This window comes from Cherax quadricarinatus, chromosome 34 (assembly GCF_038502225.1).
Source record: "Cherax quadricarinatus isolate ZL_2023a chromosome 34, ASM3850222v1, whole genome shotgun sequence".
Classification (NCBI taxonomy): Eukaryota; Metazoa; Arthropoda; class Malacostraca; order Decapoda; family Parastacidae; genus Cherax; species Cherax quadricarinatus.
Window position 1 is genome coordinate 24,964,951 of NC_091325.1, and position 18,790 is coordinate 24,983,740.

At 44.4% G+C, this 18,790-nt stretch overlaps 1 pseudogene; it reads right to left on the minus strand.

The window, feature by feature from the left end:
• Positions 1-440: 440 nt before the first annotated feature.
• On the minus strand, positions 441-2,791 carry LOC138853598 (cytochrome b-like; annotated as a pseudogene).
• Positions 2,792-18,790: the final 15,999 nt, after the last annotated feature.

Genomic DNA, 18,790 nt, shown 5'->3' on the forward strand with positions numbered 1-18,790 from the left:
TTTATAACAATAAAAGGTGGAATTAATCTATTGAGGATAAATAGAAGTTGAATTTTAAATGGGAAAGGCCTAAAAATTAAGGTATAAACCAGGATTAGATACCCTGCTATACTTAGAAGAAAATAAATTAAAACTTGAATATTAGTAGTTATGGGCTTTAAATTCAAAGAATTTGGCGGTATTATAGTGTTGTTAGAGGAACCTGTTCTGTACATGATACAACACGAAGGATCTTACTTGTTGTTTAACAGTTTGTATACCGTCATTATTAGATAGCCTTTGTTGAGGAAGTTATTGAGATTTAGGGAGTTAAAGTATATTAGATCAAGGTGCAGTTTATGAATAAGAAGAAATGGGTTACGATCAAATTTATTTATGCATATTGGTGATTGAATAATTACTGTGAAGGAGGATTTAATTGTAATATACAATTTAGTAAGTTAGTATGATATGAGAACTAAAATATGTACATATCGCCCATCGCTTCCGTTGAAGGTGGAATAAGACGTAACATAGCAGGTGTACTGGAAGGTGTACTGGAAGGTGTACTGGAAGGTGTACTGGAAGGTGTACTGGAAGGTGTACTGGAAGGTGTACCTAGAATTAAAATTTTCTTTGGCAGAAAACATGCGTTAAATTTAGAATTTAATTATACAGGAAATACTCTAAGTAAAAGTATTAGGTGGTTAGTACTATGATTGTTATAGTTGTAAGATATTTAATGTTGATGGTTTGTATATTGGTTGGGGTGGCATTTGTGACTCTTCTTGAATGGAAGATTTTAGGATATATTCAAATTCAGAAAGGGCCTGATAAATTAGGTGTTCTGGGGTTGCTTCAACCTTTTTCAGATGCTGTGAAGTTATTTTTGAAAGAGCAAAACTCACCTTTAATGTCCAATTTTTTACCTTATTATCTATCACCAGTATTTGGTTTGTTTATTGCTTTGATTTTGTGAAGGATCGTTCCATATGAGTTAGGGTTAGTAAATTTTGATATAGGTGTAATATTTTTTTATGTTGTTTGAGGTTAGGAGTTTATCCTCTAATGAGAGCTGGGTGGGCTTCTAATTGTAAATACTCTTTATTGGGAAGACTTTGGGCTGTACCACAAACTATTTCATATGAAGTGAGATTGGCTTTAATCCTATTATCTTATGTTTTCTTAATTAGGAGCTTCAGATTAATAGAATTAAGATACTATCAGGAGAGATTATGATTTATTTGGTTGACATTTCAGCTATCTACAGTTTAGTTAGGCTTTTGTCTGGAGGAGATAAATCGGACTCCTTTTGATTTTGCTGAAGGAGAATCTGAATTAGTCTCTGGATTTAATACTGAGTATAGAAGAGGGTTGATTTTTATAGCTGAATATGTCAGAATTTTGTTTATAAGGGGAGTATCTATGTTACTGTTTTTAGGTGGGAGTGTTTTAAGGTTGGGATTTTATATAAAATTAGTGATGGTTAGGTTTGCATTTATTTGAGCGCGAGGAACTTTACCTCGATTGCGATACAATAAGTTGATGTATATGGCCTGGAAAAGGTTTCTTCCTATATCTTTGAATTTCTTGATTTTTTTTATAGGGGTAAAATTAATTTTAATTTAAACTAAATTTATAGATTATTGGAGATTGGAAAAGACTTCCTTTAAATGTTTTCAAAACATTTGTTTTAAATAAACTAAATATCCATTCGAGGAGTAAATCTGTAAGAAGAGTGATTAAGGGATTAATAATATAATAAGTGAAGTAGATAACAATGAGGGTTTGTCCTTTAAGAATATAAGGGTCCTCTTCGGGGCGTGCTCCAATCCATGTCAGTAAGATGATTGTAGAAACAAGAGTTCAAAACAAAATTTGATTTAAAGGGTAAAAAGTTAGGCCTTGAAATTTTGATACAGAGGTACAAGGAAGGAGCCAAAGAATTGCTACTGACAGAACTAGGGCGATTACTCCCCCTAATTTGTTTGGGATTGAGCGGAGAATAGCATATGCAAATAAGAAGTATCATTCAGGTTGAATGTGAACTGGTGTAACTAAAGGATTAGCAGGAATGAAATTATCAGGGTCTCCAAGAAGGTAGGGGTTTAAAAGGGTTAGGAGGGTCAAAATTATAAATATAATTAGAAATCCTACAATGTCTTTAAATGTGAAGTAGGGGTGTAAAGGAATTTTGTCTATAGCGGAAGACACCCCTAAGGGGTTGTTAGCTCCAGAGTGGTGGATAAATAAAATATGAACGAGTGTTGCTGCAGCAATTAAAAATTGTAAAAGAAAGTGGAATGTAAAAAATCGGGTTAAGGTAGCGTTAACTACAGCAAAACCCCCTCAAACTCATTGAACTAAATCGGTTCCAATGTAAGGGATGGCTGAGAATAGGTTTGTAATCACTGTGGCACCTCAAAATGATATTTGTCCCCAGGGTAGAACATAACCAAGGAAGGCTGTGGCTATTGTTATGAATAAAATTAAAACCCATACTCTTCAGGCGTGGAAAAGAACAAATGATTCATAGTAAATACCTCGACCAATGTGAGAGTAAATGCAAATAAAGAAAAATGATGCTCCGTTTGTATGAATGGTTTCGAATAATCATCCGTAGTTTACATCTCGACAGATATGTGCTACGTTCGAAAAAGCCAAATCAATGTGCGAAGTAAAGTGGATAGATAGGAATAAGCTGGTTGCGATTTGAGCCACTAAACACAATCCTAAGAGAAATCCAAGATTCCAAAAAAAATTAAATATTTCTGGAAATTGGTGTATCAACAAATGCAGAATTAGCGAGTTTAAATAGTTAGTTTTTAGTTTAATATCTTTATTATGCACCCCATACCCATCCTGTGGGTGGTAGTCAAAAGATTACAGAGGTACATAATGGGTCCAGGGACTGGGCCTCAAAGTTTTGATAGCTGAGCAAGTTACAAAGGTAATGAACTCACAATTTACAAAGGTAATGAACTCCAGGTAGGTCTGGTCACAATCATGACAAGTTACAAAAGTATTTACAGATTACAGAGGTACGTAATGGGTCCAGGGACTGGGCCCCCAAAGTTTTGACAGCTGAACTAGGTACAAAGGTAATGAACTCACAAGTTACAAAGGTAATGAATCTTGTAAGAATGGTTACTTACGTTTATACATGGCTACAATCAGGAACAAATTGTATAGTAATGAGCAATTCACACTTCCACACCCGGTCACAACTGTAATGAGTTATTGGTGCAAATATTGATTGTTGAGTCTCACACACACACACACACACACACACACACACACACACACACACACACACACACACACACACACACACACACACACACACACACACACACACACACACACAGAGGAGAAAGTGCAAAGGTTTGCAACAAGACTAGTCCCAGAGCTAAGAGGTATGTCCTACGAGGAGAGGTTAAGGGAAATCAACCTGACGACACTGGAGGACAGGAGAGATAGAGGGGACATGATAACGACTTACAAAATACTGAGAGGAATTGAAAAGGTGGACAAAGACAGGATGTTCCAGAGACTGGACACAGCAACACGGGGACACAGTTGGAAGCTGAAGACACAGATGAATCACAGGGATGTTAGGAAGTATTTCTTCAGCCACAGAGTAGCCAGGAAGTGGAATAGTTTGGGAAGCGATGTAGTGGAGGCAGGATCCATACATAGCTTTAAGCAGAGGTACGATAAAGCTCATGGTTCAGGGAGAGTGACCTAGTAGCGACCAGTGAAGAGGCGGGGCCAGGAGCTTGGACTCGACCCCTGCAACCTCAACTAGGTGAGTACACACACACACACACACACACACACACACACACACACACACACACATACACACACACACACACACACGCACACACACACACAAACACACACACACACAAACACACACACACACACACACACACACACACACACACAAACACACACACACGCACACACACACACACACACACACGTCAATATGAAAACGACATAGCAGCAAAAGCCAAATCTGACCCGAAGCTGTTATACAGCCACATCAGGAAGAAAACAACAGTCAAGGACCAGGTAATCAGGCTAAGGAAGGAAGGAGGAGAGACAACAAGAAATGACAGTGAAGTATGTGAGGAACTCAACAAGAGATTCAAAGAAGTGTTCACAGAGGAGACAGAAGGGGCTCCAGAAAGACGGAGAGGTGGGGTACACCACCATGTGCTGGACACAGTACACACAACCGAGGAAGAAGTGAAGAGGCTTCTGAGTGAGCTAGATACCTCAAAGGCAATGGGGCCAGATAACATCTCTCCATGGGTCCTGACAGAGGGAGCAGAGGCGCTATGTGTACCCCTAACAACAATATTCAATACATCTATCGAAACAGGGAGATTGCCTGAGGCATGGAAGACAGCAAATGTAGTCCCAATCTTTAAAAAAGGAGACAGACATGAAGCACTAAACTACAGACCAGTGTCACTGACATGTATAGCATGCAAAATCATGGAAAAGATTGTCAGGAGAAGAATGGTGGAACATCTAGAAATGAATGATCTCATCTCCAGCAGCCAACATGGTTTCAGAGACGGGAAATCCTGTGTCACAAACCTACTGGAGTTCTATGACATGGTGACAGCAGTAAGACAAGAGAGAGAGGGGTGGGTGGATTGCATTTTCTTGGACTGCAAGAAGGCGTTTGACACAGTACCACACAAGATATTAGTGCAAAAACTGCAGGACCAAGCAGGGATAACAGGGAAGGCACTACAATGGATCAGGGAATACTTGTCAGGAAGACAGCAGCGAGTAATGGTACGTGGCGAGGTGTCAGAGTGTTCACCTGTGACCAGCGGGGTCCCACAGGGGTCAGTCCTAGGACCAGTGCTGTTTCTGGTATTTGTGAACGACTTGACGGAAGGAATAAACTCCGAGGTGTCCCTGTTTGCAGATGACGTGAAGTTGATGAGAAGAGTTCATTCGATCGAAGACCAGGCAGAAATACAAAGGGATCTGGACAGGCTGCAGACCTGGTCCAGCAACTGGCTCCTGGAGTTCAATCCCACCAAGTGCAAAGTCATGAGGATTGGGGAAGGGCAAAGAAGACCGCAGACGGAGTACAGTCTAGGGGGCCAGAAACTGCAAACATCACTCAAGGAAAAAGATCTTGGGGTGAGTATAACACCAGGCACATCTACTGAAGTGCACATCAACCAAATAACTGCTGCAGCATATGGGCGCCTGGCAAACCTCAGAACAGCATTCCGACATCTTAATAAGGAATCGTTCAGGACCCTGTACACCGTGTACGTTAGGCCCATATTGGAGTATGCGGCACCAGTTTGGAACCCACACCTAGACAAGCATGTAAAGAAACTAGAGAAAGTGCAAAGGTTTGCAGCAAGACTAGTCCCAGAGCTAAGAGGTATGTCCTATGAGGAGAGGTTAAGGGAAATCAACCTGACGACACTGGAGGACAGGAGAGATAGGGGGGACATGATAACGACTTACAAAATACTGAGAGGAATTGACAAGGTGGACAAAGACAGAATGTTCCAGAGACTGGACACAGCAACACGGGGACACAGTTGGAAGCTGAAGACACAGATGAATCAAAGGAATGTTAGGAAGTATTTCTTCAGCCACAGAGTAGTCAGGAAGTGGAATAGTTTGGGAAACGATGTAGTGGAGGCAGGATCCATACATAGCTTTAAGCAGAGGTACGATAAAGCTCATGGTTCAGGGAGAGTGTCCTAGTAGCGACCAGTGAAGAGGCTGGGCCAGGAGCTTGGACTCGACCCCTGCAACCTCAACTAGGTGAGTACAACTAGGTCAACTAGGTGAGTACACACACACACACTCACACACACACACACACAAACGCACACACACACACACACAACCACACACACATACACACACATGTCGTGGGGTTCGAAAGGAGATAACGAGGGTTGAAGATAAACACACTTGTTGGATGGTAACAATATATTGCAGAATGTGAGAAAGGGAGCCCAACCTGCTGTGCGTTGCCAGGAGGCCTGTGCGTGAAGATCTGAGGCCGAGGTAGCGCGTCCCACGCACTCATGCCACATCCCGTGACGTCATATAAACAGTCACTAGGCCCAGCAAAGGGGTCGTGTAAGTAAAACATATGGATGATACTATGATACATAGATAAGCTATACAACACATGTAGGGGATCAGCAACTATGCTGACAGCTCGGTCATGTTACGTATGTCGTCTCGACATACAATACTATGCTATAGGCTGAACAGGCAGGTAGCTCTGGGATGATTCTATACAATAACAAAGACATATGTAACTTAGAACTAATGGATGGTATCATAATGGATGTTAACATAATGGGTTTTAACGTAATGAGTTTTAACGTAATGAGTTTTAACATAATGCATTACGAATTATAAGAACAAATCATGGTATAATATAGGATGGAATTGATCGATCTATCTGTATTCATGCACTCTATGGATTCTGAGGAAGAATAAATATATATACAAGGTGAAAGTAATTAACAGCAAAGGCAAATCTGGTGCACACAGATCATTACTGTTAAATTCTCAGAATTTGGAGGGAACGTGAACACGGAAATTTTTTTTTCTGAAAACTGATCAACTGATGACAAAACACACAGTTGAGAACTTCATTCATCTTGGACATCTAATTATACTGACTATGTACATTTAAACCCAACTCTGTGAGGGTAAGATTTACATATGCAGAATGGTTATCATCTTTGGGTGGATCGAATTCTTCTGCAATGGCTAACACATGCCTTGACTGAGGATGATCTGAACGAGTATCCACAAAAGATACTTGTGGGTTTCTCATTACTTGTCGAGTATGCAAAGAATAACTACATTCGGGTTGATTATCTGGCTGAGTATTAGAGGTAGAGGGTACAGAGTCAAGAGGATTGTCAGCGACTGTCACATTAGTCTGGGTAGCAATATCATCAACATCGCATACTAATTTCATGTGATCTAAATGCGATTCTTTATACTGACTAGTACTAATTTCTCTAACCTTATACTTATTGCCATTGATATGTTCAACTACTCGACAAGGGCCAACAAACTTTTGATCGAGCTTAGGCATTGCGGATGTTTTGTTGAAATTAGTCAGCATTACTCTCGAACCCACTTTAACTTTTGATGGCTTAGCACGGCTATTAGTTACTCTAGTAAATTCTGCTGTTGATATATGAAGTGTTTCACGGATTCTTCTAAAAACACTTTGAGCTATGCTGGTACGAGTTGCTTTGAAATCATCAGGATTATAATTGGGTTTCGGAGTGGAATATAACAACTCATAGGGTAAACGCTTGTCTACACCGTACAGTGCATAATGTGGAGTGTCACCTATGGAAGCACTGTAAGCAGAATTTATGGCACAGTGAACATCTGGTATAACTTCATCCCATGCTTCACTATTGGGGTTGATAGTGGCTCTCAAAACATCAAGTACTTTCTTATTGGTTTGTTCTGCTAACCCATTGCTGGCAGGATGATGAGGAACAATGGTGGATTTAGAGATCTTGTACAAGGTACACAAATTTTCAAGAATCTCATTACAGAATTCACCTCCATTATCTGTGACTAAGGACTTAAGGGTGGTATGCCTGCAGATAATGCGTTCTTTAAACGCTTTAGCTACTGTCTCAGCAGTCTTATCTGCAATAGGAACTAACTCACACTATCTGGTGAAATGTTCTACCATAACACACAGATGTTTGTTGCCTTGGAGGGAACATTTAAAATTGGTTAACAAATCTAGCGCAACTCTTTCCCAAGGTTCGCTAGTAGTTGGATACACCTGGATTGGATTAGGACCATTGACATTTCCTTTATGCCGCAAACAGACACTACATTTCTTAACAAAATCAGAAATGTCAGTTGCCATTCGTGGCCAAAAGTATTTCATTCCGGCTTGTTTCACAGAACGATCCATACCAGGGTGTGCAACACCTGGTGCATCATGAACTAGCTGTAGAGCTACATTCACTAGTGACTGTGGAATTACTAACTGGTATACTCTTCTGCTAAGAGTACTCGACTCGGCTGTTCGATACAGTAATTCTTGGCTCATTACAAAGTCACTAATGGGTGCTGGTGGCTTCACAGTCAGAATAAGATCTTCCTGGAGTGGGAATCGAATCACACCAAACCACATGGGATCTGTTCTTTGGGCATTCTTTACATCCTCGGCAGTAAATGGAGGGTCTGCAGTTACTACACTAACATTTTGCGATAAAACATCTGCGACTATATTTGACTTGCCAGGTAAATGTTCAAAAGTGGGGTTGAACTCTTGGATAGTCAAGGTCCATCTGGCTAACCTTCAAGTAGGTTGTTTGTTCTGGAATAAAGGTATCAGTTTGCATGGTCTGTCAAGACCATGCACCACACACACAACCGCACACACACACACACACACACACACACACACACACACACACACACACACACACACACACACACACACACACACGCACACACGCACACACACGCACACACAAGCACACACACACACACACACACACACACGCACACACGCACACACGCACACGCACACACACACACACACACACACGCACACACGCGCACACACACACACACACACACACACACACGCACACACGCACACACACACACACACACACGCATACACACACACACACACACACACACACACACACGCACACACGCACACACACGCACACACACACACACACACACACACACACACACACACACACACACACACACACACACACACACACACAACCACACACACACACACACACACACACACAGCCACACACAATGTTAAGGGAAATCGGCCTGACGACACTGGAGGACAGGAGGGTCAGGGGAGACATGATAACGACGAATAAAATACTGCGCGGAATAGACAATGTGGACAAAGACAGGATGTTCCAGAGAGAAGACACATAAAGAAGAGGTCACAACTGGAAGTTGAAGATTCAAATGAGTCAAAGGGATGTTAGGAAGTATTTCTTCAGTCACAGAGTTGTCAGGCAGTGGAATAGCCTAGAAAGTTACGTAGTGGAGGCGGGAACCATACATAGTTTTAAGACGAGGTTTGATAAAGCTCATGGAACAGGGAGAGAGAGGACACAGAAGCAACCGGTGAAGAGGCGGGGCCATAAGCTAAGACTCGACCCCTGCAACCACAAATAGGTGAGTACAAATAGGTGAGTACACACACACACACACACACACACACACACACACACACACACACACACACACACACACACACACACACGCACACACACACACACACACACACACACACACACACACACACACACACACACACACCTCAAAGGCAATGGGGCCAGATAGCATCTCTCCATGGGTCCTGAGAGAGGGAGCAGAGGCGCTATGTGTACCCCTAGCAATAATATTCAATACATCTATTGAAACAGGGAGATTGCCTGAGGCATGGAAGACAGCAAATGTAGTCCCAATCTTTAAAAAAGGAGACAAACATGAAGCACTAAACTACAAACCAGTGTCACTGACGTGTATAGTATGCAAAATCATGGAGAACATTATCAGGAGAAGAGTGGTGGAACACCTAGAAAGGAATGATCTCATCAACAGCAGCCAACATGGTTTCAGGGACGGGAAATCCTGTGTCACAAACCTACTGGAGTTCTATGACATGGTGACAGCGGTAAGGCAAGAGAGAGAGGGGTGGGTGGATTGCATTTTCTTGGACTGTAAGAAGGCGTTCGACACAGTTCCACAAAGAGATTGGTGCAAAAACTGGAGGACCAAGCAGGGATAACAGGGAAGGCACTACAATGGATCATGGAATACTTGTCAGGAAGACAGCAGCGAGTCATGGTACGTGGCGAGGTGTCAGAGTGGGCATCTGTGACCAGCGGGGTCAAACAGGGGTCAGTCCATAACCAGTGCTGTTTCTGGTATTTGTGACCGTCTTGATGGAAATAATAGACTCTGAGGTGTCCCTGTTTGCAGATGACGTGAAGTTGATGAGAAGAATTCACTCGATCGAAGACCAGGCAGAAATACAAAGGGATCTGGACAGGCTGCAGACCTGGTCCAGCAATTGGCTCCTGGAGTTTAATCCCACCAAGTGCAAAGTCATGAAGATTTGGGAAGGGCAAAGAAGACCGCAGACAGAGTACAGTCTAGGGGGCCAGAGACTACAAACCTCACTCAAGGAAAAAGATCATGGGGTGAGTATAACACCAGGCACATCTCCTGAAGAGCACATCAACCAAATAACGGCTGCAACATATGGGCGCCTGGCAAACCTCAGAACAGCATTCCGACTTCTTAATAAGGAGTCGTTCAGGACCCTGTACACCGTGTACGTTAGGCCCATATTGGAGTATGCGGCACCAGTTTGGAACCCAAACCTAGCCAAGCACGTAAAGAAACTAGAGAAAGTGCAAAAGTTTGCAACAAGACTAGTCCCAGAGCGAAGAGGTATGTCCTACGAGGAGAGGTTAAGGGAAATCAACCTGACGACACTGGAGGACAGGAGAGATAGGGGGCCATGATAACGACTTACAAAATACTGAAAGGAATTGACAAGGTGGACAAAGACAGGATGTTCCAGAGATTGGACACAGAAACAAGGGGACACAGTTGGAAGTTGAAGACACAGATGAATCACAGGGATGTCAGGAAGTACTTCTTCAGCCACAGAGTAGTCAATTAGTGGAATAGTTTGGGATGCGATGTAGTGGAGGCAGGATCCATACATAGCTTTAAGCAGAGGTATGATAAAGCTCACGGTTCAGGGAGAGTGACCTAGTAGCGATCAGTGAAGAGGCGGGGCCAGGAGCTCGGACTCGACCCTTGCAGCCTCAACTAGGTGAGTACAACTAGGTGAGTACATACACACACACACACACACACACACGCACAACCACACATACACAGGGAATGTCCTATGAAGAAAGGTTAAAGGAAATCAGCCTGACGACACTGGAGGACAGGAGGGTCAGCGGAGACATGAAAACGACATGTAAAATACTGGACGGAATAGACAAGGTGGACAAAGACTGGATGTTCTAGGGAGGGGACACAGAAACAAGAGGTCACAATTGGAAGTTGAAGACTCAGATGAGTCAAAGGGATGTTAGGAAGTATTTCTTCAGTCACAGAGTTGTCAGGCAGTGGAATAGCCTAGAAAGGGACGTAGTGGAGGAGGGAACCATACATAGTTTCAAGACGAAGTTTGATAAAGCTCATGGAGCAGGGAGAGAGAAGACCCAGTAGCAACCAGTGAAGAGGCGGGGCCAGGAGCTAAGACTCGACCCCTGCAAACAAACAAATAGGTGAGTACACATACGCGCGCAGGGTGGCAGCATAGTAACGCACACACACACACCCTACCATAACGGACACTTCTCACATATGTAAAGTAAAAGGACACAAGTGCAACTAATGTGACATTTATTGTGGCAACGTTTCGCTCTCCAGGAGCTTTATCAAGCCATTACAAACAATACATGGACACAGAGGGTATATAAAGGCTCAGAGTGAGGTGAATACTAGTGAGGTACCATTCCGATGTTCACTAGTGGTAGTAGTAGTAGTAGTAGTGGTAGTGACAAAAGCAATTAATTCGTACATGAGTAAAAGGATATAAAAGCTATTACTTGGGTAACATAAAAATAGGTTGGACAAATATAAACTGGAATGAGGCAGGTTGTTCCAGTGTTCACTCTCTGTGATTTGTGTAGTATAACAGGAGAGACTATGTGATGGCAGGGTTTACTGTTTTCAGGAGGATTCTTGCTAAGACTTCGGAGATGGTGAAGCTGCCGTTGTTTTGTTTAATTGTATTCGAAACAGCGATCAGTGCTGATTCAAGGCACTTGCGTGTGCGGAAATTAGTTTCTTTTATCACTAATTGGGCGTCTCTGAATTTCATAAGATGATTGGTGGAATTTCGGTGTTGTACACAGGCTTTGTTTAAGTTGTCGTTCCTACATGCGTATATGTGTTCATTGAGGCGGGTGTCGAGGTTTCTTGCTGTTTCACCTACGTAGATCTTGTCACAGCCTCCACAGGGTATAGTGTAAACTCCTGCATTGACTGGTTCGTGGTGCTTGGGTTTTGTCCTGGTTAGATCCTTATTGAAGTGGTAGAAGCGATGGCGACTCTGGTGTTAGCTTGTGAAAGTACTTTTGAGACGTTTAGTACTTTCACAAGCTAACACCAGAGTCGCCATCGCTTCTACCACTTCAATAAAGGATCTAACCAGGACAAAACCCAAGCACCACGAACCAGTCAATGCAGGAGTTTACACTATACCCTGTGGAGGCTGTGACAAGATCTACGTAGGTGAAACAGCAAGAAACCTCGACACCCGCCTCAATGAACACATATACGCATGTAGGAACGACAACTTAAACAACGCCTGTGTACAACACCGAAATTCCACCAATCATCTTATGAAATTCAGAGACGCCCAATTAGTGATAAAAGAAACTAATTTCTGCACACGCAAGTGCCTTGAATCAGCACTGATCGCTGTTTCGAATACAATTAAACAAAACAACGGCAGCTTCACCATCTCCGAAGTCTTAGCAAGAATCCTCCTGAAAACAGTAAACCCTGCCATCACATAGTCTCTCCTGTTATACTACACAAAGCACAGAGAGTGAACACTGAAACAACCTGCCTCATTCCAGTTTATATTTGTCCAACCTATTTTTATGTTACCCAAGTAATAGCTTTTATATCCTTTTACTCATGTACGAATTAATTGCTTTTGTCACTACCACTACTACTACTACTACTACCACTAGTGAACATCGGAATGGTACCTCACTAGTATTCACCTCACTCTGAGCCTTTATATACCCTCTGTGTCCATGTATTGTTTGTAATGGCTTGATAAAGCTCCTGGAGAGCGAAACGTTGCCACAATAAATGTCACATTAGTTGCACTTGTGTCCTTTTACTTTACATATTGTCGGTAATTCTACCAACTTTATTACACTTCTCACATACCCATTCATACCCACACATACCCACACATACCCACAGTTCACATTCTCCTTGTACCTCCCCTACCTCTCTCTTTCCCTCCCTCCCTCTCTCTTTCCTTCCCTTCCTCCTCCTGCTCCTCCTCCTCCTCCTATACCTCCATCTTCCACCCGCTCTCCTCCCTTCCAACCAACCAACCTCCCCTACCTCTCCCATTCCCTCCCTCCCTCTCTCTTTCCCTCCATTCCTCCCCCTGCTCCTCCTCCTTCTATTCCTCCTCCATCTTCTTCCCACCTCCCCTCCCTTAATCCCTTCCTACCTCCCCTACCCCTCTCTTTCCCTCCCTCCTTTCCACCACCTTCTCCTCCTCCTCCTATACCTCCACCATCTTCCCCCCACCTCCCCTCCTGACCTCCCTACCTACCTCCCCTACCCCTCTCGTTCCCTCCCTCCCTCTCTCTTTCCCTCCCTTCCTCCTGCTCCTCCTCCTCCTATACCTCCATCTTCCCCCCACCTCCCCCCCTTCCTCTCTATCAACCTCCCCTACCTATCTCTTTCCCGCCCTTCCTCCTCCTGGTCTCTCTTTATCCCACTTTCTCTCCCTCTACATCTTCCTTCTCATCCTCCCTACTCCTTCTACTCCCCTCTCCCCCATTGCTCATCCCCCTCTCCAGCTTAGTCTTCCCCCCATCTCTCTTCCCCCTGCTGCTGTCCATCCTCCAGCTCACTATCCTTTTCCCCTCCCTGTCTACTCCTCCCTTCTCCCCACAACAAACACCCCCCTCCCTACCCACAACAAACACCCCCATCCACAGCACCCTTGGCATAAGCTCTTCCTTCTGTGAAAAAGAAACATGGGACACCAAAAACCTGGACGGAGAATCAGAGGAATGGTGGATGAAGCGAGTGGCAGACCTGGGAGAGAGGACTGGGAAGCAGAGCTCATGTGAAGAGAAGAGGAGTGGGAGAGGAGGCTGGAAGAGATCAGCAAGAAAATGGAAGAGAAAACAGCTGGGGAGAGCAGGAAATGGGAATTACAAATCACAACAGCTGAAGCTAAGATACAGAGCTTAGAAGAACTAAAGAGTCTGAAACAGCCTAAAGAACCAAAGGACAGTACAGCCATGACACCAAGAGCTACTGCATCAGTCACCGAAGAGGGGGCAGTAGGGGACAAAGGAGATATACTGTATGCGATAACCCCATCAGACCCAATGGGGGCCTGGGAAAAGGCAGGGAGAACAGCAAGAACTAATGAGGGGACTAAAGTCAATGAAGGAGCTAAGCTATAAGAGAGGCTCTAACAGACAACTGCCATGTTCAGGAACAGATAAGCAGAGGGACACCGGATAGGGAAGAGACAGTAAGAAGCAATACGTCAATTGTAGGAACTAATTTGAATCAGAGGATGCTCAGGGAAGCACAGTGGGAAGATGAAAGTGAGAGGGCTATTTTTGTCTATAGGCTCCAAGAAGTAGATGGGGAAACTTATGAGGCAAGGAAACAGGAGGAGAAAAAAATGATTGAGAGCATCATGAAAGCAATAGGAGAGAACAACATGACTCAGCTGACAAATTTTGAGGAGAAAAAAGCATCCAGTCAAAGTGGTTTTTTAGGCATGAGAAAGTATGCCTAAGGGACAATCAGGCATTCCGGAATGTGTACCTCGACCGAGACAGAACACAAGAAGAAAGGATGACACTGAAAGAGAGGGTGCAACATCGCAAGGAGGAATGGGAGGCAAGGAAGGTGGAGAGCAGGAGAAATCAGGCACACGTGGAAGAACAAACACAACCACCTCCAGTACCACCCACAGAAGGAACACATCCATGGCAATCCCAAAGCAATCAAACGACCTAACCCAAAACCCACTCACTGTACCCTCTGCCCCCATCCACCTCAGCACAAAAGCCACCCCCACAGAAACCCACAGTAACCCATACATCCCCCTCTGCATAAACCCCACCCCCACAGTAACCCTCAGTAACCCGCACATCCCCCTCAGCTCAAACCCCACCCCCACAGAAATCCACAGTAACCCACACACTGTATCCTCTCCCCCATCCCCCTCACCACAAACCCCACGCTCACAGTAACCCACAGCAACTCACACACTGTACCCTCTATCCCCATCCCCCTCACCACAACCCCCTCCCCCATTGTAACCCCACATAGGCCCTCTTCCCACATCCCCCTCACCCCCCCCACTGAAACCCCCCAAAGGCCCTCTGCCCCCACACCCCACACCACAGACCCCACCCACACACCAGCCCCCTATAGGCCCCTGCCAGGACACCTGCTCCCCCCAACCCACCTCTCTCCCCAGACCACAGTTACTGAAAAGAAGTAGAAGGTTTGGTACACGAAGCACTAAATTATAGACCAGTGTCACTGACATGTATAGTATGCAAAGTCTTGGAAAAGATTATCAGGAAGAGAGTGGTGGAGCACCTGGAGCAGAACAAGATTATAAACGACAGCCAGCATGGATTCATGGAAGGCAAATCCTGTGCCACTAACCTACTAGAGTTTTATGACAAGGTAACTGAAGTAGGAAATGAGAGGGAGGAGTGGGTTGATTGCATTTTCTTGGACTGCAAGAAGGTCTTCGACACAGTTCCTCACAAGAGATTAGTACAGAAGCTAGAGGAACAGGCACGTATAACAGGAAGGGCACTGCAATGGATCAGAGAATATCTAACAGGGAGGCAACAGCGAGTCATGGTCTGTGATGAGGTATCACAGTGGACGGCAGTGCCGAGTGGGGTCCCACAGGGGTCAGTCCTGGGACCAGTGCTATTCTTGGTATATGTGAACGACATAACGGAAGGGATAAATTCAGAAGTGTCCCTGTTTGCAGATGAAGTGAAGTTAATGAGGAGAATTAAATCAGACGCAGACCAGACAGGTCTACAAAGAGACCTGGACAAGCTGGATGTGTGGTCCAGAAACTGGCTCCTAGAATTTAACCTCGCCAAATGCAAAGTCATGAAGATCGGAGGAGTGCAAAGAAGACCGCAGACAGAATATTGGCTAAGAGGCCAAAGGCTGCAAACCTCACTCAAGGAGAAAAATCTAGGAGTGAGTATAATACCGAGTACATCGCCAGAAGCACACATTAACCAGATAACTGCTGCGGCATATGGGCGCTTGGCAAACCTGAGAACAGCGTTCCAGTACCTCAGTAAGGAATTGTTCAAGACTTTATACTCTGTGTACGTCAGGCCCATACTGGGGTACGTAGCACCAGTTTGGAACCCACACCTGGTCAAACATGTAAAGAAATTAGAGAAAGTGCAAAGGTTTGCAACTAGGCTAGTTCCAGAGGTAAGGGGAATGTCCTATGAAGAAAGGTTAAGGGAAATCGGTCTGACAACACTGGAGGACAGGAGGGTAAGGGGAGACATGATAACGACATAAAAAATACTGCGTGGAATAGAAAAGGTGGACAGAGACTGGATGTTCCCGAGATGGGAAACAGAAACAAGGGGTCACAATTAGAAGCTGAAGACTCAGACGAGTCAAAGGGATGTTAGGAAGTATTTCTTCAGTCATAGAGAAGTTAGGAAGTGGAATAGTCTGGCAAGCGATGTTGTGAAGGCAGGAACTATACATAGTTTTAAGGCGAGGTATGATAAAGCTCTTGGAGCAGGGGGAGAGATAACCTAGTAGCGGTCGGTGAAGAGGCGGGGCCAGGAGCTGAGTATCGACCCCTGCAACCACAATTAGGTGAGTACAATTAGGTGAGTGCACACACACACACACACACACACTAGCCGAGGTGGCCAGGAGAGCACACATGGGGGGAACAAAGTTACTAGTTATGGGTGATTTCAATCACAAGGAGATTGACTGGGAAAACCTGGAGCCCCATGGGGGTCCCAAAACATGGAGAGCCAGGATGATGGATTTGGTACTGGAAAACCTCTTGCATCAACATGTTAGAGACATTACCAGAGAGACAGGAGAGAATGAACCAGCAAGACTGGACCTTGTATTCACCTTGAGTAGTTCGGACATCGAGGATATCATGTATGAAAGGCCCCTGTGAGCTAGTGATCATGTGGTTCTGTGCTTCGACTACATAGTTGAGCTCCAAGTGGAGAGAGTAGCAGGAATAGAGTGGGAAAAACCAAACTACAAAAGGGGGAACTACTCAGGCATGAGGAACTTTCTTTAAGACATTCAGTGGGAGAGGGAACTGACAGGAAAACCAGTACAAGAAATGATGGACTATGTGGCAACAAAACGCAAGGAGGCAGAGGAGAGGTTTGTTCCCAAGGGAAACAGAAATAATGGGAAGAACAGAACGAGTCCTTGGTTCACCCTAAGGTGTAGGGAGGCAAAAACTAGGTGTACTAGAGAATGGAAAAGGTACAGAAGACAGAGAACTCAGGAAAATAAAGAGATTAGCCGAAGAGCTAGAAACGAATATGCACAGATAAGAAGGGAGGCTCAGCGACAATATGAAAATGACATAGCATCAAAAGTCAAGACTGACCCGAAGCTGTTGTACAGCCACATCAGGAGGAAAACAACAGTCAAGGACCAGGTAATCAGACTGAGGAAGGGTGATGGGGAATTCACAAGAAACGACCTGGAGGTATGTCAGGAGCTCAACACGAGATTTAAAGAAGTATTTACAGTGGAAACCAGTAGGACTCCAGGAAATCAGAACAAGGGGGTGCACCAACAAGTGCTGGATGAAATGCATATAACCAAGGAGGAGGTGAAGAAGCTGCTATGCGAACTTGACACCTCAAAGGCGGTGGGACCAGACAACATCTCTCCGTGGGTCCTTAAAGAGGGAGCAGAGATATTGTGTGTGCCATTAACAAAGATCTTCAACACATCATTTGAAACTGGGCAACTCCCCGAGGTATGGAAGATGGCAAATGTAGTCCCAATTTTTAAAAAGGGAGACAGACATGAGGCACTAAACTACTGACCTGTATCACTAACGTGTATAGTATGCAAGGTCATGGAGAAGATCATCAGGAGAAGAGTGGTGGAGCATCTGGAAAGAAACAAGTGTATAATTGACAACCAGCACGGTTTCAGGGAGGGAAAATCCTGTGTCACAAACCTACTAGAGTTTTATGATAAGGTGACAGAAGTAAGGCAAGAGAGAGAGGGGTGGATCGATTGCATTTTTTTGGACTGCAAGAAGGCCTTCGACACAGTTCCTCACAAGAGGTTACTGCAAAAGCTAGAGGATCAGGCACACATAACAGGAAAGGCACTGCAATGGATCAGAGAATACCTGACAGGGAGGCAACAACGAGTCATGGTACGTGACGAGGTGTCAGAGTCGGCGCCTGTGACAAGCGGGGTTCCACAGGGGTCAGTCCTAGGACCTGTGCTGTTCTTGGTATATGTGAACGACATAACGGAAGGGATAGACTCAGAAGTGTCCTTGTTTGCAGATGATGTGAAGTTAATGAGAAGAATCAAATCGGACGAGGATCACGCAGGACTACAAAGAGACCTGGACAGGCTACAAGCCTGTCCAGTAACTGGCTCCTTGAGTTTAGCCCTGCCAAATGCAAAGTCATGAAGATTGGGGAAGGGCAAAGAAGACCGCAGACACAATATAGTTTAGATAGCCAAAGACTGCAAACCTAACTCAAGGAAAAAAATCTGGGGGTGAGTATAACACCGAGCATATCTCCTGAGGCGCACATCAATCAGATAACTGCTGCAGCATTCGGGCGCCTGCCAAACCTACGGATAGCGTTCCGATACCTCAGCAAGGATTCGTTCAAGACTCTGTATACCATTT